The sequence below is a fragment of the Ambystoma mexicanum genome, chromosome 9 (genome assembly GCF_040938575.1).
Source record: "Ambystoma mexicanum isolate Mex_15411 chromosome 9, UKY_AmexF1_1, whole genome shotgun sequence".
Lineage (NCBI taxonomy): Eukaryota > Metazoa > Chordata > Amphibia > Caudata > Ambystomatidae > Ambystoma > Ambystoma mexicanum.
In genome coordinates, this window is record NC_090931.1 from 318,970,952 (window position 1) to 318,992,423 (window position 21,472).

The window sequence follows — 21,472 nt, forward strand, 5'->3', positions numbered from 1 at the left end:
GAGCTGCCAACATTTTCTGAGCTTTCAGGGGTATAGGATGCATTTTTCGTGCACAAAATATTTTTGGGAATTTCAGAGGTCTAGGATGCGGGTTAATGCCCCTTTCAGGCTGCAAATATTTTTGGGACATTCAGAGCTCTCTGACACCATTTTTGGTCCAACAACATTTTCTGGACTTTAGGGGGTCTAGGATGCCTGTAAACCCCTTTTTTGGGTCTCCAAAGTTTTCAACATTTTTGCAGGCCTAAGATGCATTTTAAGGCCTTTTTTGAGCTGGCAACATTTCTGGGGTGTTTTCTGAACTTTCAGGGGTGTAGCATGCATTTTTCATGGCAAAAATATTTTGGGAAATTTCAGTGGTCTAGGATGCGTGTTAATGCCCCTTTCAGGCTGCAAATGTTTTTGGGACATTCAGAGCTCTCTGACACCGTTTTTGGTCCAACAACATTTTCTGGACCTTAGCGGGTCTAGAATGCCTGTAAACCCCTTTTTTGGGCCTCCAAAGTGTTCAACATTTTTGAAGGCCTAACATGCATTTTAAGGCCTTTTCTTGAGCTGCCAACATTTTCTCAACTTTCAGGGGTGTAGGATGCATTTTTCGTGCCAAAAATATTTTTGGGAATTTCAGTGGCTGCAAATGTTTTTGGGACATTCAGAGCTCTCTGACACCATTTTTGGTCCCACAACATTTTCTGGACTTTAGGGGGTCTAGGATGCCTGTAAATCCCTTTTTTGGGCCTCCAAAGTTTTCAACATTTTTGAAGGCCTAACATGCATTTTAAGGCCTTTTTTAGAGTTATCAACATTTTCTGAACTTGCAGGGGTGTAGGATGCATTTTTCATGCCAAAAATATTTTTGGGAATTTCCGTGGTCTAGGATGCGGGTTAATGCCCCTTTCAGAGCTCTCTGACACCAATTTTGGTCCAACAACATTTTCTGGACTTTAGGGGGTCTAGGATGCCTGTAAACCCCTTTTTTGGGTCTCCAAAGTTTTCAACATTTTTGCAGGCCTAAGATGCATTTTAAGGCCTTTTTTGAGCTGGCAACATTTCTGGGGTGTTTTCTGAACTTTCAGGGGTGTAGCAGGCATTTTTCATGGCAAAAATATTTTGGGAAATTTCAGTGGTCTAGGATGCGGGTTAATGCCCCTTTCAGGTTGCAAATGTTTTTGGGACATTCAGAGCTCTCTGACACCGTTTTTTATCCAACAACATTTTCTGGACCTTAAGGGGTCTAGGATGCCTGTAAACCCCTTTTTTGGGCCTCCAAAGTTTTCAACATTTTTGAAGGCCTAACATGCATTTTAAGGCCTTTACTTGAGCTGCCAACATTTTCTCAACTTTCAGGGGTGTAGGATGCATTTTTCGTGCCAAAAATATTTTTGGGAATTTCAGTGGCTGCAAATGTTTTTGGGACATTCAGAGCTCTCTGACACCATTTTTGGTCCCACAACATTTTCTGGACTTTAGGGGGTCTAGGATGCCTGTAAACCCCTTTTTTGGGCCTCCAAAGTTTTCTAAATTTTTGTAGGCCTAAAATGCATTTTAAGGCCTTCTTTGGGCTGCTAACATATTCTGAGTTTCAGGGGTATAGGATGCATTTTTCGTGCACAAAATATTTTTGGGAATTTCAGAGGTCTAGGATGCGGGTTATTGCCCCTTTCAGGGTGCAAATGTTTTTGGGACATTCAGAGCTCTCTGACACCGTTTCTGGTCCAACAACATTTTCTGGACCTTAGGGGGTCTAGAATGCCTGTAAACCGCTTTTTTGGGCCTCCAAAGTTTTCAACATTTTTGAAGGCCTAACATGCGTTTTAAGGCCTTTTCTTGAGCTGCCAACATTTTCTCAACTTTCAGGGGTGTAGGATGCATTTTTCGTGCCAAAAATATTTTTGGGAATTTCAGTGGCTGCAAATATTTTTGGGACATTCAGAGCTCTCTGACACCATTTTTGGTCCCACAACATTTTCTGGACTTTAGGGGGTCTAGGATGCCCGTAAACCCCTTTTTTGGGCCTCCAAAGTTTTCTAAATTTTTGCAGGCCTAAAATGCATTTTAATGGCTTTTTTGGGCTGCTAACATATTCTGAACTTTCAGGGGTGTAGTATGAATTTTTCATGCACAAAATATTTTTGGGAATTTCAGAGGTCTAGGATGCGGGTTAATGCCCCTTTTCAGGCTGCAAATGTTTTTGGGACATTCAGAGCTCTCTGACACCGTTTTTGGTCCAACAACATTTTCTGGACTTTAGGGGGTCTAGGATGCCTGTAAACCCCTTTTTTGGGCCTCCAAAGTTTTCTAAATTGTTGCAGGCCCAAAATGCATTTTAATGCCTTTTTTGGGCTGCTAACATATTCTGAACTTTCAGGGGTGTAGTATGAATTTTTCATGCACAAAATATTTTTGGGAATTTCAGAGGTCTAGGATGCGGGTTAATGCCCCTTTCAGGCTGCAAATGTTTTTGGGACATTCAGAGCTCTCTGACACCGTTTTTGATCCAACAACATTTTCTGGACTTTAGGAGGTCTAGGATGCCTGTAAACCCCTATTTTGCACCTCCAAAGTTTTCAACATTTTTGAAGGCCTAACACGCTTTTTAAGGCCTTTTCTTGAGCTGCCAACATTTTATGAACGTTCAGGGGTATAGGATACATTTTTCGTGCACAAAATATTTTTTGGAATTTCAGAGGTCTAGGATGCGGGTTAATGCCACTTTCAGGCTGCAAATGTTTTTGGGACATTCAGAGCTCTCTGACGCCATTTTTGGTCCCACAACATTTTCTGGACTTTAGGGGGTCTAGGATGCCTGTAAATCCCTTTTTTGGGCCTCCAAAGTTTTCAACATTTTTGAAGGCCTAACATGCATTTTAAGGCCTTTTTTAGAGTTACCAACATTTTCTGAACTTGCAGGGGTGTAGGATGCATTTTTCTTGCCAAAAATATTTTTGGGAATTTCAGTGGTCTAGGATGCGGGTTAATGCCCCTTTCAGGCTGCAAATGTTTTGGGGACATTCAGAGCTCTCTGACACCGATTTTGGTCCAACAACATTTTCTGGACTTTAGGGGGTCTAGGATGCCTGTAAACCCCTTTTTTGGGCCTCCAAAGTTTTGAACATTTTTGAAGGCCTAACATGCATTTTAAGGCCTTTTCTTGACCTGCCAACATTTTCTGAACTTTCAGGGGTGTAGGATGCATTTTTCATGCCAAAAATATTTTTGGGAATTTCCGTGGTCTAGGATGCGGGTTAATGCCCCTTTCAGGTTGCAAATGTTTTTGGGACATTCAGAGCTCTCTGACACCATTTTTGGTCCAACAACATTTTCTGGACTTTAGGGGGTCTAGGATGCCTGTAAACGCCTTTTTTGGGCCTCCAAATTTTTCTAAATTTTTTTAGACCTAAAATGCATTTTAAGGCCTTCTTTGGGCTGCTAACATATTCTGAATTTTCAGGGGTGTAGTATGAATTTTCTGTGCACAAAATATTTTTTGGAATTTCAGAGGTCTAGGATGTGGGTTAATGCCCCTTTCAGGCTGCAAATGTTTTTGGGACATTCAGAGCTCTCTGACACCATTTTTGGTCCCACAACATTTTCTGGACTTTAGGGGGTCTAGGATGCCTGTAAATCCCTTTTTTGGGCCTCCAAAGTTTTCAACATTTTTGAAGGCCTAACATGCATTTTAAGGCCTTTTTTAGAGTTATCAACATTTTCTGAACTTGCAGGGGTGTAGGATGCATTTTTCATGCCAAAAATATTTTTGGGAATTTCCGTGGTCTAGGATGCGGGTTAATGCCCCTTTCAGAGCTCTCTGACACCGATTTTGGTCCAACAACATTTTCTGGACTTTAGGGGGTCTAGGATGCCTGTAAACCCCTTTTTTGGGTCTCCAAAGTTTTCAACATTTTTGCAGGCCTAAGATGCATTTTAAGGCCTTTTTTGAGCTGGCAACATTTCTGGGGTGTTTTCTGAACTTTCAGGGGTGTAGCATGCATTTTTCATGGCAAAAATATTTTGGGAAATTTCAGTGGTCTAGGATGCGTGTTAATGCCCCTTTCAGGCTGCAAATGTTTTTGGGACATTCAGAGCTCTCTGACACCATTTTTGGTCCAACAACATTTTCTTGACTTTAGGGGGTCTAGGATGCCTGTAAACCCCTTTTTTGGGCCTCCAAAGTTTTCAACATTTTTGAAGGCCGAACATGCATTTTAAGGCCTTTTCTTGGGCTGCAAACATTTTCTGAACTTTCAGGGGTGTAGGATGTATTTTTAGTGCCAAAAATATTTTTGGGAATTTCAGTGGTCTGGGATGCGAGTTAATGCCCCTTTCAGGTTGCACATGTTTTTGGGACATTCAGAGCTCTCTGACACCGTTTTTGGTCCAACAAGATTTTCTGGACCTTAGGGGGTCTAGAATGCCTGTAAACCCCTTTTTTGGGCCTCCAAAGTTTTCAACATTTTTGAAGGCCTAACATGTGTTTTAAGGCCTTTTCTTGAGCTGCCAACATTTTCTCAACTTTCAGGGGTATAGGATGCATTTTTCGTGCACAAAATATTTTTGGGAATTTAAGTGGCTGCAAATGTTTTTGGGACATTCAGAGCTCTCTGACACCATTTTTGGTCCAACAACATTTTCTGGACTTTAGGGGGTCTAGGATGCCTGTAAACGCCTTTTTTGGGCCTCCAAAGTTTTCAACATTTTTGAAGGCCTAACATGCATTTTAAGGCCTTTTCTTGAGCTGCCAACATTTTCTGAGCTTTCAGGGGTATAGGATGCATTTTTCGTGCACAAAATATTTTTGGGAATTTCAGAGGTCTAGGATGCGGGTTAATGCCCCTTTCAGGCTGCAAATATTTTTGGGACATTCAGAGCTCTCTGACACCATTTTTGGTCCAACAACATTTTCTGGACTTTAGGGGGTCTAGGATGCCTGTAAACCCCTTTTTTGGGTCTCCAAAGTTTTCAACATTTTTGCAGACCTAAGATGCATGTTAAGGCCTTTTTTGAGCTCACAACATTTCTGGGGTGTTTTCTGAACTTTCAGGGGTGTAGCATGCATTTTTCATGGCAAAAATATTTTGGAAAATTTCAGTGGTCTAGGATGCGGGTTAATTCCCCTTTCAGGCTGCAGATGTTTTTGGGACATTCAGAGCTCTCTGACACCATTTTTGGTCCAACAACATTTTCTGGACTTTAGGGGGTCTAGGATGCCTGTAAACGCCTTTTTTGGGCCTCCAAATTTTTCTAAATTTTTTTAGGCCTAAAATGCATTTTAAGGCCTTCTTTGGGCTGCTAACATATTCTGAGTTTCAGGGGTATAGGATGCATTTTTCGTGCACAAAATATTTTTGGGAATTTCAGAGGTCTAGGATGCGGGTTAATGCCCCTTTCAGGTTGCAAATGTTTTTGGGACATTCAGAGCTCTCTGACACCGATTCTGGTCCAACAACATTTTCTGGACTTTAGGGGGTCTAGGATGCCTGTAAACCCCTTTTTTGGGCCTCCAAAGTTTTCAACATTTTTGAAGGCCGAACATGCATTTTAAGGCCTTTTCTTGAGCTGCAAACATTTTCTGAACTTTCAGGGGTGTAGGATGTATTTTTAGTGCCAAAAATATTTTTGGGAATTTCAGTGGTCTGGGATGCGAGTTAATGCCCCTTTCAGGTTGAACATGTTTTTGGGACATTCAGAGCTCTCTGACACCGTTTTTGGTCCAACAAGATTTTCTGGACCTTAGGGGGTCTTGAATGCCTGTAAACCCCTTTTTTGGGCCTCCAAAGTTTTCAACATTTTTGAAGGCCTAACATGTGTTTTAAGGCCTTTTCTTGAGCTGCCAACATTTTCTCAACTTTCAGGGGTGTAGGATGCATTTTTCGTGCCAAAAATATTTTTGGGTATTTCAGTGGCTGCAAATGTTTTTGGGACATTCAGAGCTCTCTGACACTGTTTTTGATCCAACAACATTTTCTGGACTTTAGGAGGTCTAGGATGACTGTAAACCCCTTTTTTGGGCCTCCAAAGTTTTCAACATTTTTGAAGGCCTAACATGCATTTTAAGGCCTTTTCTTGAGCTGCCAACATTTTCTGAACTTGCAGGGGTGTAGGATGCATTTTTCATGGCAAATATATTTTTGGGAATTTCAGTGGTCTAGGATGCGGGTTAATGCCCCTTTCAGGTTGCACAAGTTTTTGGGACATTCGGAGCTCTCTGACACCGATTTTGGTCCAACAACATTTTCTGGACTTTAGGGGGTCTAGGATGCCTGTGAAACCCCTTTTTTGGGCCTCCAATGTTTTCTAAATTTTTGCAGGCCTAAAATGCATTTGAATGCATTTTTTGGGCTTCTAACATATTCTGAACTTTTAGGGGTAGTATACATTTTTCGTGCAAAAAAATATTTTTGGGAATTTCAGAGGTCAAGGATGCCGGTTAATGCCCCTTTCAGGCTGCAAATGTTTTTGGGACATTCAGAGCTCTCTGACACTATTTTTGGTCCCACAACATTTTCTGGACTTTAGGGGGTCTAGGATGCCCGTAAACGCCTTTTTTGGGCCTCCAAAGTTTTCTAAATTTTTGTAGGCCTAAAATGCATTTTAAGGCCTTCTTTGGGCTGCTAACATATTCTGAACTTTCAGGTGTGTAGTATGAATTTTTCGTGCACAAAATATTTTTTGGAATTTCAGAGGTCTAGGATGCATTTCAAGGCCTTTTTTGACCTGGCAACATTTCTGGGGTGTTTTCTGAACTTTCAGGGGTGTAGCAGGCATTTTTCATGGCAAAAATATTTTGGGAAATTTCAGTGGTCTAGGATGCGGGTTAATGCCCCTTTCAGGTTGCAAATGTTTTTGGGACATTCAGAGCTCTCTGACACCGTTTTTTATCCAACAACATTTTCTGGACCTTAAGGGGTCTAGGATGCCTGTAAACCCCTTTTTTGGGCCTCCAAAGTTTTCAACATTTTTGAAGGCCTAACATGCATTTTAAGGCCTTTACTTGAGCTGCCAACATTTTCTCAACTTTCAGGGGTGTAGGATGCATTTTTCGTGCCAAAAATATTTTTGGGAATTTCAGTGGCTGCAAATGTTTTTGGGACATTCAGAGCTCTCTGACACCATTTTTGGTCCCACAACATTTTCTGGACTTTAGGGGGTCTAGGATGCCTGTAAACCCCTTTTTTGGGCCTCCAAAGTTTTCTAAATTTTTGTAGGCCTAAAATGCATTTTAAGGCCTTCTTTGGGCTGCTAACATATTCTGAGTTTCAGGGGTATAGGATGCATTTTTCGTGCACAAAATATTTTTGGGAATTTCAGAGGTCTAGGATGCGGGTTAATGCCCCTTTCAGGGTGCAAATGTTTTTGGGACATTCAGAGCTCTCTGACACCGTTTCTGGTCCAACAACATTTTCTGGACCTTAGGGGGTCTAGAATGCCTGTAAACCGCTTTTTTGGGCCTCCAAAGTTTTCAACATTTTTGAAGGCCTAACATGCGTTTTAAGGCCTTTTCTTGAGCTGCCAACATTTTCTCAACTTTCAGGGGTGTAGGATGCATTTTTCGTGCCAAAAATATTTTTGGGAATTTCAGTGGCTGCAAATGTTTTTGGGACATTCAGAGCTCTCTGACACCATTTTTGGTCCCACAACATTTTCTGGACTTTAGGGGGTCTAGGATGCCCGTAAACCCCTTTTTTGGGCCTCCAAAGTTTTCTAAATTTTTGCAGGCCTAAAATGCATTTTAATGGCTTTTTTGGGCTGCTAACATATTCTGAACTTTCAGGGGTGTAGTATGAATTTTTCATGCACAAAATATTTTTGGGAATTTCAGAGGTCTAGGATGCGGGTTAATGCCCCTTTCAGGCTGCAAATGTTTTTGGGACATTCAGAGCTCTCTGACACCGTTTTTGGTCCAACAACATTTTCTGGACTTTAGGGGGTCTAGGATGCCTGTAAACCCCTTTTTTGGGCCTCCAAAGTTTTCTAAATTGTTGCAGGCCTAAAATGCATTTTAATGCCTTTTTTGGGCTGCTAACATATTCTGAACTTTCAGGGGTGTAGTATGAATTTTTCATGCACAAAATATTTTTGGGAATTTCAGAGGTCTAGGATGCGGGTTAATGCCCCTTTCAGGCTGCAAATGTTTTTGGGACATTCAGAGCTCTCTGACACCGTTTTTGATCCAACAACATTTTCTGGACTTTAGGAGGTCTAGGATGCCTGTAAACCCCTATTTTGCACCTCCAAAGTTTTCAACATTTTTGAAGGCCTAACACGCATTTTAAGGCCTTTTCTTGAGCTGCCAACATTTTATGAACGTTCAGGGGTATAGGATACATTTTTCGTGCACAAAATATTTTTTGGAATTTCAGAGGTCTAGGATGCGGGTTAATGCCACTTTCAGGCTGCAAATGTTTTTGGGACATTCAGAGCTCTCTGACGCCATTTTTGGTCCCACAACATTTTCTGGACTTTAGGGGGTCTAGGATGCCTGTAAATCCCTTTTTTGGGCCTCCAAAGTTTTCAACATTTTTGAAGGCCTAACATGCATTTTAAGGCCTTTTTTAGAGTTACCAACATTTTCTGAACTTGCAGGGGTGTAGGATGCATTTTTCTTGCCAAAAATATTTTTGGGAATTTCAGTGGTCTAGGATGCGGGTTAATGCCCCTTTCAGGCTGCAAATGTTTTGGGGACATTCAGAGCTCTCTGACACCGATTTTGGTCCAACAACATTTTCTGGACTTTAGGGGGTCTAGGATGCCTGTAAACCCCTTTTTTGGGCCTCCAAAGTTTTGAACATTTTTGAAGGCCTAACATGCATTTTAAGGCCTTTTCTTGACCTGCCAACATTTTCTGAACTTTCAGGGGTGTAGGATGCATTTTTCATGCCAAAAATATTTTTGGGAATTTCCGTGGTCTAGGATGCGGGTTAATGCCCCTTTCAGGTTGCAAATGTTTTTGGGACATTCAGAGCTCTCTGACACCGTTTTTGATCCAACAACATTTTCTGGACCTTAAGGGGTCTAGGATGCCTGTAAACCCCTTTTTTGGGCCTCCAAAGTTTTCAACATTTTTGAAGGCCTAGCATGCATTTTAAGGCCTTTACTTGAGCTGCCAACATTTTCTCAACTTTCAGGGGTGTAGGATGCATTTTTCGTGCCAAAAATATTTTTGGGAATATCAGTGGCTGCAGATGTTTTTGGGACATTTAGAGCTCTCTGACACCATTTTTGGTCCCACAACATTTTCTGGACTTTAGGGGGTCTTGGATGCCTGTAAACCCCTTTTTTGGGCCTCCAAAGTTTTCTAAATTTTTGTAGGCCTAAAATGCATTTTAAGGCCTTCTTTGGGCTGCTAACATATTCTGAGTTTCAGGGGTATAGGATGCATTTTTCGTACACAAAATATTTTTGGGAATTTCAGAGGTCTAGGATGCGGGTTAATGCCCCTTTCAGGCTGCAAATGTTGTTGGGACATTCAGAGCTCTCTGACACCGTTTTTGGTCCAACAACATTTTCTGGACTTTAGGGGGTCTAGAATGCCTGTAAACCCCTTTTTTGGGCCTCCAAAGTTTTCAACATTTTTGAAGGCCTAACATGCGTTTTAAAGCCTTTTCTTGAGCTGCCAACATTTTCTCAACTTTCAGGGGTGTAGGATGCATTTTTCGTGCCAAAAATATTTTTGGGAATTTCAGTGGCTGCAAATGTTTTTGGGACATTCAGAGCTCTCTGACACCATTTTTGGTCCCACAACATTTTCTGGACTTTAGGGGGTCTAGGATGCCTGTAAATCCCTTTTTTGGGCCGCCAAAGTTTTCAACATTTTTGAAGGCCTAACATGCATTTTAAGGCCTTTTTTAGAGTTACCAACATTTTCTGAACTTGCAGGGGTGTAGGATGCATTTTTCATGCCAAAAATATTTTTGGGAATTTCAGTGGTCTAGGATGTGGGTTAATGCCCCTTTCAGAGCTCTCTGACACCGATTTTGGTCCAAAAACTTTTTCTGGACTTTAGGGGGTCTAGGATGCCTGTAAACCCCTTTTTTGGGCCTCCAAAGTTTTCTAAATTTTTGTAGGCCTAAAATGCATTTTAAGGCCTTCTTTGGGCTGCTAACATATTCTGAGTTTCAGGGGTATAGGATGCATTTTTCGTGCACAAAATATTTTTGGGAATTTCAGAGGTCTAGGATGCGGGTTAATGCCCCTTTCAGGGTGCAAATGTTTTTGGGACATTCAGAGCTCTCTGATACCGTTTCTGGTCCAACAACATTTTCTGGACCTTAGGGGGTCTAGAATGCCTGTAAACCGCTTTTTTGGGCCTCCAAAGTTTTCAACATTTTTGAAGGCCTAACATGCGTTTTAAGGCCTTTTCTTGAGCTGCCAACATTTTCTCAACTTTCAGGGGTGTAGGATGCATTTTTCGTGCCAAAAATATTTTTGGGAATTTCAGTGGCTGCAAATGTTTTTGGGACATTCAGAGCTCTCTGACACCATTTTTGGTACAACAACATTTTCTGGACTTTAGGGGGTCTAGGATGCCTGTAAACCCCTTTTTTGGGCCTCCAATGTTTTCTAAATTTTTGCAGGCCTAAAATGCATTTGAATGCATTTTTTGGGCTTCTAACATATTCTGAACTTTTAGGGGTAGTATACATTTTTCGTGCAAAAAAATATTTTTGGGAATTTCAGAGGTCAAGGATGCCGGTTAATGCCCCTTTCAGGCTGCAAATGTTTTTGGGACATTCAGAGCTCTCTGACACTATTTTTGGTCCCACAACATTTTCTGGACTTTAGGGGGTCTAGGATGCCCGTAAACGCCTTTTTTGGGCCTCCAAAGTTTTCTAAATTTTTGTAGGCCTAAAATGCATTTTAAGGCCTTCTTTGGGCTGCTAACATATTCTGAACTTTCAGGGGTGTAGTATGAATTTTTCATGCACAAAATATTTTTGGGAATTTTAGAGGTCTAGGATGCGGGTTAATGACCCTTTCAGGCTGCAAATGTTTTTGGGACATTCAGAGCTCTCTGACACCGTTTTTGATCCAACAACATTTTCTGGACTTTAGGAGGTCTAGGATGCCTGTAAACCCCTATTTTGCGCCTCCAAAGTTTTCAACATTTTTGCAGGCCTAAAATGCATTTTAATGCCTTTTTTGGGCTGCTAACATATTCTGAACTTTCAGGGGTGTAGTATGAATTTTTCGTGCACAAAATATTTTTTGGAATTTCAGAGGTCTAGGATGCATTTCAAGGCCTTTTTTGACCTGGCAACATTTCTGGGGTGTTTTCTGAACTTTCAGGGGTGTAGCATGCATTTTTCATGGCAAAAATATTTTGGGAAATTTCAGTGGTCTAGGATGCGTGTTAATGCCCCTTTCAGGCTGCAAATGGTTTTGGGACATTCAGAGCTCTCTGACACCATTTTTGGTCCAACAACATTTTCTGGACTTTAGGGGGTCTAGGATGCCTGTAAACCCCTTTTTTGGGCCTCCAAAGTTTTCTAAATTTTTGCAGGCCTAAAATGCATTTTAATGCCTTTTTTGGGCTGCTAACATATTCTGAACTTTCAGGGGTGTAGTATGAATTTTTCGTGCACAAAATATTTTTTGGAATTTCAGAGGTCTAGGATGTGGGTTAATGCCCCTTTCAGGCTGCAAATGTTTTTGGGACATTCAGAGCTCTCTGACACCATTTTTGGTCCCACAACATTTTCTGGACTTTAGGGGGTCTAGGATGCCTGTAAATCCCTTTTTTGGGCCTCCAAAGTTTTCAACATTTTTGAAGGCCTAACATGCATTTTAAGGCCTTTTTTAGAGTTATCAACATTTTCTGAACTTGCAGGGGTGTAGGATGCATTTTTCATGCCAAAAATATTTTTGGGAATTTCCGTGGTCTAGGATGCGGGTTAATGCCCCTTTCAGAGCTCTCTGACACCGATTTTGGTCCAACAACATTTTCTGGACTTTAGGGGGTCTAGGATGCCTGTAAACCCCTTTTTTGGGTCTCCAAAGTTTTCAACATTTTTGCAGGCCTAAGATGCATTTTAAGGCCTTTTTTGAGCTGGCAACATTTCTGGGGTGTTTTCTGAACTTTCAGGGGTGTAGCAGGCATTTTTCATGGCAAAAATATTTTGGGAAATTTCAGTGGTCTAGGATGCGGGTTAATGCCCCTTTCAGGGTGCAAATGTTTTTGGGACATTCAGAGCTCTCTGACACCGTTTCTGGTCCAACAACATTTTCTGGACCTTAGGGGGTCTAGAATGCCTGTAAACCGCTTTTTTGGGCCTCCAAAGTTTTCAACATTTTTGAAGGCCTAACATGCATTTTAAGGCCTTTACTTGAGCTGCCAACATTTTCTCAACTTTCAGGGGTGTAGGATGCATTTTTCGTGCCAAAAATATTTTTGGGAATTTCAGTGGCTGCAAATGTTTTTGGGACATTCAGAGCTCTCTGACACCATTTTGGGTCCCACAACATTTTCTGGACTTTAGGGGGTCTAGGATGCCTGTAAACCCCTTTTTTGGGCCTCCAAAGTTTTCTAAATTTTTGTAGGCCTAAAATGCATTTTAAGGCCTTCTTTGGGCTGCTAACATATTCTGAGTTTCAGGGGTATAGGATGCATTTTTCGTGCACAAAATATTTTTGGGAATTTCAGAGGTCTAGGATGCGGGTTAATGCCCCTTTCAGGGTGCAAATGTTTTTGGGACATTCAGAGCTCTCTGACACCGTTTCTGGTCCAACAACATTTTCTGGACCTTAGGGGGTCTAGAATGCCTGTAAACCGCTTTTTTGGGCCTCCAAAGTTTTCAACATTTTTGAAGGCCTAACATGCGTTTTAAGGCCTTTTCTTGAGCTGCCAACATTTTCTCAACTTTCAGGGGTGTAGGATGCATTTTTCGTGCCAAAAATATTTTTGGGAATTTCAGTGGCTGCAAATGTTTTTGGGACATTCAGAGCTCTCTGACACCATTTTTGGTCCCACAACATTTTCTGGACTTTAGGGGGTCTAGGATGCCCGTAAACCCCTTTTTTGGGCCTCCAAAGTTTTCTAAATTTTTGCAGGCCTAAAATGCATTTTAATGGCTTTTTTGGGCTGCTAACATATTCTGAACTTTCAGGGGTGTAGTATGAATTTTTCATGCACAAAATATTTTTGGGAATTTCAGAGGTCTAGGATGCGGGTTAATGCCCCTTTCAGGCTGCAAATGTTTTTGGGACATTCAGAGCTCTCTGACACCGTTTTTGGTCCAACAACATTTTCTGGACTTTAGGGGGTCTAGGATGCCTGTAAACCCCTTTTTTGGGCCTCCAAAGTTTTCTAAATTGTTGCAGGCCTAAAATGCATTTTAATGCCTTTTTTGGGCTGCTAACATATTCTGAACTTTCAGGGGTGTAGTATGAATTTTTCATGCACAAAATATTTTTGGGAATTTCAGAGGTCTAGGATGCGGGTTAATGCCCCTTTCAGGCTGCAAATGTTTTTGGGACATTCAGAGCTCTCTGACACCGTTTTTGATCCAACAACATTTTCTGGACTTTAGGAGGTCTAGGATGCCTGTAAACCCCTATTTTGCACCTCCAAAGTTTTCAACATTTTTGAAGGCCTAACACGCATTTTAAGGCCTTTTCTTGAGCTGCCAACATTTTATGAACGTTCAGGGGTATAGGATACATTTTTCGTGCACAAAATATTTTTTGGAATTTCAGAGGTCTAGGATGCGGGTTAATGCCACTTTCAGGCTGCAAATGTTTTTGGGACATTCAGAGCTCTCTGACGCCATTTTTGGTCCCACAACATTTTCTGGACTTTAGGGGGTCTAGGATGCCTGTAAATCCCTTTTTTGGGCCTCCAAAGTTTTCAACATTTTTGAAGGCCTAACATGCATTTTAAGGCCTTTTTTAGAGTTACCAACATTTTCTGAACTTGCAGGGGTGTAGGATGCATTTTTCTTGCCAAAAATATTTTTGGGAATTTCAGTGGTCTAGGATGCGGGTTAATGCCCCTTTCAGGCTGCAAATGTTTTGGGGACATTCAGAGCTCTCTGACACCGATTTTGGTCCAACAACATTTTCTGGACTTTAGGGGGTCTAGGATGCCTGTAAACCCCTTTTTTGGGCCTCCAAAGTTCTGAACATTTTTGAAGGCCTAACATGCATTTTAAGGCCTTTTCTTGACCTGCCAACATTTTCTGAACTTTCAGGGGTGTAGGATGCATTTTTCATGCCAAAAATATTTTTGGGAATTTCCGTGGTCTAGGATGCGGGTTAATGCCCCTTTCAGGTTGCAAATGTTTTTGGGACATTCAGAGCTCTCTGACACCATTTTTGGTCCAACAACATTTTCTGGACTTTAGGGGGTCTAGGATGCCTGTAAACGCCTTTTTTGGGCCTCCAAATTTTTCTAAATTTTTTTAGACCTAAAATGCATTTTAAGGCCTTCTTTGGGCTGCTAACATATTCTGAATTTTCAGGGGTGTAGTATGAATTTTCTGTGCACAAAATATTTTTTGGAATTTCAGAGGTCTAGGATGTGGGTTAATGCCCCTTTCAGGCTGCAAATGTTTTTGGGACATTCAGAGCTCTCTGACACCATTTTTGGTCCCACAACATTTTCTGGACTTTAGGGGGTCTAGGATGCCTGTAAATCCCTTTTTTGGGCCTCCAAAGTTTTCAACATTTTTGAAGGCCTAACATGCATTTTAAGGCCTTTTTTAGAGTTATCAACATTTTCTGAACTTGCAGGGGTGTAGGATGCATTTTTCATGCCAAAAATATTTTTGGGAATTTCCGTAGTCTAGGATGCGGGTTAATGCCCCTTTCAGAGCTCTCTGACACCGATTTTGGTCCAACAACATTTTCTGGACTTTAGGGGGTCTAGGATGCCTGTAAACCCCTTTTTTGGGTCTCCAAAGTTTTCAACATTTTTGCAGGCCTAAGATGCATTTTAAGGCCTTTTTTGAGCTGGCAACATTTCTGGGGTATTTTCTGAACTTTCAGGGGTGTAGCATGCATTTTTCATGTCAAAAATATTTTGGGAAATTTCAGTGGTCTAGGATGCGTGTTAATGCCCCTTTCAGGCTGCAAATGTTTTTGGGACATTCAGAGCTCTCTGACACCATTTTTGGTCCAACAACATTTTCTTGACTTTAGGGGGTCTAGGATGCCTGTAAACCCCTTTTTTGGGCCTCCAAAGTTTTCAACATTTTTGAAGGCCGAACATGCATTTTAAGGCCTTTTCTTGAGCTGCAAACATTTTCTGAACTTTCAGGGGTGTAGGATGTATTTTTAGTGCCAAAAATATTTTTGGGAATTTCAGTGGTCTGGGATGCGAGTTAATGCCCCTTTCAGGTTGCACATGTTTTTGGGACATTCAGAGCTCTCTGACACCGTTTTTGGTCCAACAAGATTTTCTGGACCTTAGGGGGTCTAGAATGCCTGTAAACCCCTTTTTTGGGCCTCCAAAGTTTTCAACATTTTTGAAGGCCTAACATGTGTTTTAAGGCCTTTTCTTGAGCTGCCAACATTTTCTCAACTTTCAGGGGTGTAGGATGCATTTTTCGTGCCAAAAATATTTTTGGGAATTTAAGTGGCTGCAAATGTTTTTGGGACATTCAGAGCTCTCTGACACCATTTTTGGTCCAACAACATTTTCTGGACTTTAGGGGGTCTAGGATGCCTGTAAACGCCTTTTTTGGGCCTCCAAAATTTTCAACATTTTTGAAGGCCTAACATGCATTTTAAGGCCTTTTCTTGAGCTGCCAACATTTTCTGAGCTTTCAGGGGTATAGGATGCATTTTTCGTGCACAAAATATTTTTGGGAATTTCAGAGGTCTAGGATGCGGGTTAATGCCCCTTTCAGGCTGCAAATATTTTTGGGACATTCAGAGCTCTCTGACACCATTTTTGGTCCAACAACATTTTCTGGACTTTAGGGGGTCTAGGATGCCTGTAAACCCCTTTTTTGGGTCTCCAAAGTTTTCAACATTTTTGCAGACCTAAGATGCATGTTAAGGCCTTTTTTGAGCTCACAACATTTCTGGGGTGTTTTCTGAACTTTCAGGGGTGTAGCATGCATTTTTCATGGCAAAAATATTTTGGGAAATTTCAGTGGTCTAGGATGCGGGTTAATGCCCCTTTCAGGCTGCAGATGTTTTTGGGACATTCAGAGCTCTCTGACACCATTTTTGGTCCAACAACATTTTCTGGACTTTAGGGGGTCTAGGATGCCTGTAAACCCCTTTTTTGGGCCTCCAAAGTTTTCAACATTTTTGAAGGCCGAACATGCATTTTAAGGCCTTTTCTTGAGCTGCAAACATTTTCTGAACTTTCAGGGGTGTAGGATGCATTTTTCGTGCCAAAAATATTTTTGGGAATTTCAGTGGTCTGGGATGCGAGTTAATGCCCCTTTCAGGTTGAACATGTTTTTGGGACATTCAGAGCTCTCTGACACCGTTTTTGGTCCAACAAGATTTTCTGGACCTTAGGGGGTCTAGAATGCCTGTAAACCCCTTTTTTGGGCCTCCAAAGTTTTCAACATTTTTGAAGGCCTAACATGTGTTTTAAGGCCTTTTCTTGAGCTGCCAACATTTTCTCAACTTTCAGGGGTGTAGGATGCATTTTTCGTGCCAAAAATATTTTTGGGTATTTCAGTGGCTGCAAATGTTTTTGGGACATTCAGAGCTCTCTGACACTGTTTTTGATCCAACAACATTTTCTGGACTTTAGGAGGTCTAGGATGCCTGTAAACCCCTATTTTGCGCCTCCAAAGTTTTCAACATTTTTGAAGGCCTAACATGCATTTTAAGGCCTTTTCTTGAGCTGCCAACATTTTCTGAACTTGCAGGGGTGTAGGATGCATTTTTCATGGCAAATATATTTTTGGGAATTTCAGTGGTCTAGGATGCGGGTTAATGCCCCTTTCAGGTTGCACAAGTTTTTGGGACATTCGGAGCTCTCTGACACCGATTTTGGTCCAACAACATTTTCTGGACTTTAGGGGGTCTAGGATGCCTGTAAACCCCTTTTTTGGGCCTCCAATGTTTTCTACATTTTTGCAGGCCTAAAATGCATTTGAATGCATTTTTTGGGCTTCTAACATATTCTGAACTTTTAGGGGTAGTATACATTTTTCGTGCAAAAAAATATTTTTGGGAATTTCAGAGGTCAAGGATGCCGGTTAATGCCCCTTTCAGGCTGCAAATGTTTTTGGGACATTCAGAGCTCTCTGACACTATTTTTGGTCCCACAACATTTTCTGGACTTTAGGGGGTCTAGGATGCCCGTAAACGCCTTTTTTGGGCCTCCAAAGTTTTCTAAATTTTTGTAGGCCTAAAATGCATTTTAAGGCCTTCTTTGGGCTGCTAACATATTCTGAACTTTCAGGGTGTAGTATGAATTTTTCGTGCACAAAATATTTTTGGGAATTTTAGAGGTCTAGGATGCGGGTTAATGACCCTTTCAGGCTGCAAATGTTTTTGGGACATTCAGAGCTCTCTGACACCGTTTTTGATCCAACAACATTTTCTGGACTTAAGGAGGTCTAGGATGCCTGTAAACCCCTATTTTGCGCCTCCAAAGTTTTCAACATTTTTGCAGGCCTAAAATGCATTTTAATGCCTTTTTTGGGCTGCTAACATATTCTGAACTTTCAGGGGTGTAGTATGAATTTTTCGTGCACAAAATATTTTTTGGAATTTCAGAGGTCTAGGATGCATTTCAAGGCCTTTTTTGACCTGGCAACATTTCTGGGGTGTTTTCTGAACTTTCAGGGGTGTAGCATGCATTTTTCATGGCAAAAATATTTTGGGAAATTTCAGTGGTCTAGGATGCGTGTTAATGCCCCTTTCAGGCTGCAAATGGTTTTGGGACATTCAGAGCTCTCTGACACCATTTTTGGTCCAACAACATTTTCTGGACTTTAGGGGGTCTAGGATGCCTGTAAACCCCTTTTTTGGGCCTCCAAAGTTTTCTAAATTTTTGCAGGCCTAAAATGCATTTTAATGCCTTTTTTGGGCTGCTAACATATTCTGAACTTTCAGGGGTGTAGTATGAATTTTTCGTGCACAAAATATTTTTTGGAATTTCAGAGGTCTAGGATGTGGGTTAATGCCCCTTTCAGGCTGCAAATCTTTTTGGGACATTCAGAGCTCTCTGACACCGTTTTTGATCCAACAACATTTTCTGGACTTTAGGAGGTCTAGGATGCCTGTAAATCCCTTTTTTGGGCCTCCAAAGTTTTCAACATTTTTCAAGGCCTAACATGCATTTTAAGGCCTTTTTTAGAGTTATCAACATTTTCTGAACTTGCAGGGGTGTAGGATGCATTTTTCATGCCAAAAATATTTTTGGGAATTTCCGTGGTCTAGGATGCGGGTTAATGCCCCTTTCAGAGCTCTCTGACACCGATTTTGGTCCAACAACATTTTCTGGACTTTAGGGGGTCTAGGATGCCTGTAAACCCCTTTTTTGGGTCTCCAAAGTTTTCAACATTTTTGCAGGCCTAAGATGCATTTTAAGGCCTTTTTTGAGCTGGCAACATTTCTGGGGTGTTTTCTGAACTTTCAGGGGTGTAGCAGGCATTTTTCATGGCAAAAATATTTTGGGAAATTTCAGTGGTCTAGGATGCGGGTTAATGCCCCTTTCAGGTTGCAAATGTTTTTGGGACATTCAGAGCTCTCTGACACCGTTTTTTATCCAACAACATTTTCTGGACCTTAAGGGGTCTAGGATGCCTGTAAACCCCTTTTTTGGGCCTCCAAAGTTTTCAACATTTTTGAAGGCCTAACATGCATTTTAAGGCCTTTACTTGAGCTGCCAACATTTTCTCAACTTTCAGGGGTGTAGGATGCATTTTTCGTGCCAAAAATATTTTTGGGGATTTCAGTGGCTGCAAATGTTTTTGGGACATTCAGAGCTCTCTGACACCATTTTTGGTCCCACAACATTTTCTGGACTTTAGGGGGTCTAGGATGCCTGTAAATCCCTTTTTTGGGCCTCCAAAGTTTTCAACATTTTTCAAGGCCTAACATGCATTTTAAGGCCTTTTTTAGAGTTATCAACATTTTCTGAACTTGCAGGGGTGTAGGATGCATTTTTCATGCCAAAAATATTTTTGGGAATTTCCGTGGTCTAGGATGCGGGTTAATGCCCCTTTCAGAGCTCTCTGACACCGATTTTGGTCCAACAACATTTTCTGGACTTTAGGGGGTCTAGGATGCCTGTAAACCCCTTTTTTGGGTCAATAAAGTTTTCAACATTTTTGCAGGCCTAAGATGCATTTTAAGGCCTTTTTTGAGCTGGCAACATTTCTGGGGTGTTTTCTGAACTTTCAGGGGTGTAGCAGGCATTTTTCATGGCAAAAATATTTTGGGAAATTTCAGTGGTCTAGGATGCGGGTTAATGCCCCTTTCAGGTTGCAAATGTTTTTGGGACATTCAGAGCTCTCTGACACCGTTTTTTATCCAACAACATTTTCTGGACCTTAAGGGGTCTAGGATGCCTGTAAACCCCTTTTTTGGGCCTCCAAAGTTTTCAACATTTTTGAAGGCCTAACATGCATTTTAAGGCCTTTACTTGAGCTGCCAACATTTTCTCAACTTTCAGGGGTGTAGGATGCATTTTTCGTGCCAAAAATATTTTTGGGGATTTCAGTGGCTGCAAATGTTTTTGGGACATTCAGAGCTCTCTGACACCATTTTTGGTCCCACAACATTTTCTGGACTTTAGGGGGTCTAGGATGCCTGTAAACCCCTTTTTTGGGCCTCCAAAGTTTTCTAAATTTTTGTAGGCCTAAAATGCATTTTAAGGCCTTCTTTGGGCTGCTAACATATTCTGAGTTTCAGGGGTATAGGATGCATTTTTCGTGCACAAAATATTTTTGGGAATTTCAGAGGTCTAGGATGCGGGTTAATGCCCCTTTCAGGGTGCAAATGTTTTTGGGACATTCAGAGCTCTCTGACACCGTTTCTGGTCCAACAACATTTTCTGGACCTTAGGGGGTCTAGAATGCCTGTAAACCGCTTTTTTGGGCCTCCAAAGTTTTCAACATTTTTGAAGGCCTAACATGCGTTTTAAGGCCTTTTCTTGAGCTGCCAACATTTTCTCAACTTTCAGGGGTGTAGGATGCATTTTTCGTGCCAAAAATATTTTTGGGAATTTCAGTGGCTGCAAATGTTTTTGGGACATTCAGAGCTCTCTGACACCATTTTTGGTCCAACAACATTTTCTGGACTTTAGGGGGTCTAGGATGCCTGTAAACCCCTTTTTTGGGCCTCCAATGTTTTCTAAATTTTTGCAGGCCTAAAATGCATTTGAATGCATTTTTTGGGCTTCTAACATATTCTGAACTTTTAGGGGTAGTATACATTTTTCGTGCAAAAAAATATTTTTGGGAATTTCAGAGGTCAAGGATGCCGGTTAATGCCCCTTTCAGGCTGCAAATGTTTTTGGGACATTCAGAGCTCTCTGACACTATTTTTGGTCCCACAACATTTTCTGGACTTTAGGGGGTCTAGGATGCCCGTAAACGCCTTTTTTGGGCCTCCAAAGTTTTCTAAATTTTTGTAGGCCTAAGATGCATTTTAAGGCCTTCTTTGGGCTGCTAACATATTCTGAACTTTCAGGGGTGTAGTATGAATTTTTCGTGCACAAAATATTTTTGGGAATTTTAGAGGTCTAGGATGCGGGTTAATGACCCTTTCAGGCTGCAAATGTTTTTGGGACATTCAGAGCTCTCTGACACCGTTTTTGATCCAACAACTTTTTGTGGACTTTAGGAGGTCTAGGATGCCTGTAAACCCCTATTTTGCGCCTCCAAAGTTTTCAACATTTTTGCAGGCCTAAAATGCATTTTAATGCCTTTTTTGGGCTGCTAACATATTCTGAACTTTCAGGGGTGTAGTATGAATTTTTCGTGCACAAAATATTTTTTGGAATTTCAGAGGTCTAGGATGCATTTCAAGGCCTTTTTTGACCTGGCAACATTTCTGGGGTGTTTTCTGAACTTTCAGGGGTGTAGCATGCATTTTTCATGGCAAAAATATTTTGGGAAATTTCAGTAGTCTAGGATGCGTGTTAATGCCCCTTTCAGGCTGCAAATGGTTTTGGGACATTCAGAGCTCTCTGACACCATTTTTGGTCCAACAACATTTTCTGGACTTTAGGGGGTCTAGGATGCCTGTAAACCCCTTTTTTGGGCCTCCAAAGTTTTCTAAATTTTTGCAGGCCTAAAATGCATTTTAATGCCTTTTTTGGGCTGCTAACATATTCTGAACTTTCAGGGGTGTAGTATGAATTTTTCGTGCACAAAATATTTTTGGGAATTTCAGAGGTCTAGGATGTGGGTTAATGCCCCTTTCAGGCTGCAAATGTTTTTGGGACATTCAGAGCTCTCTGACACCATTTTTGGTCCCACAACATTTTCTGGACTTTAGGGGGTCTAGGATGCCTGTAAATCCCTTTTTTGGGCCTCCAAAGTTTTCAACATTT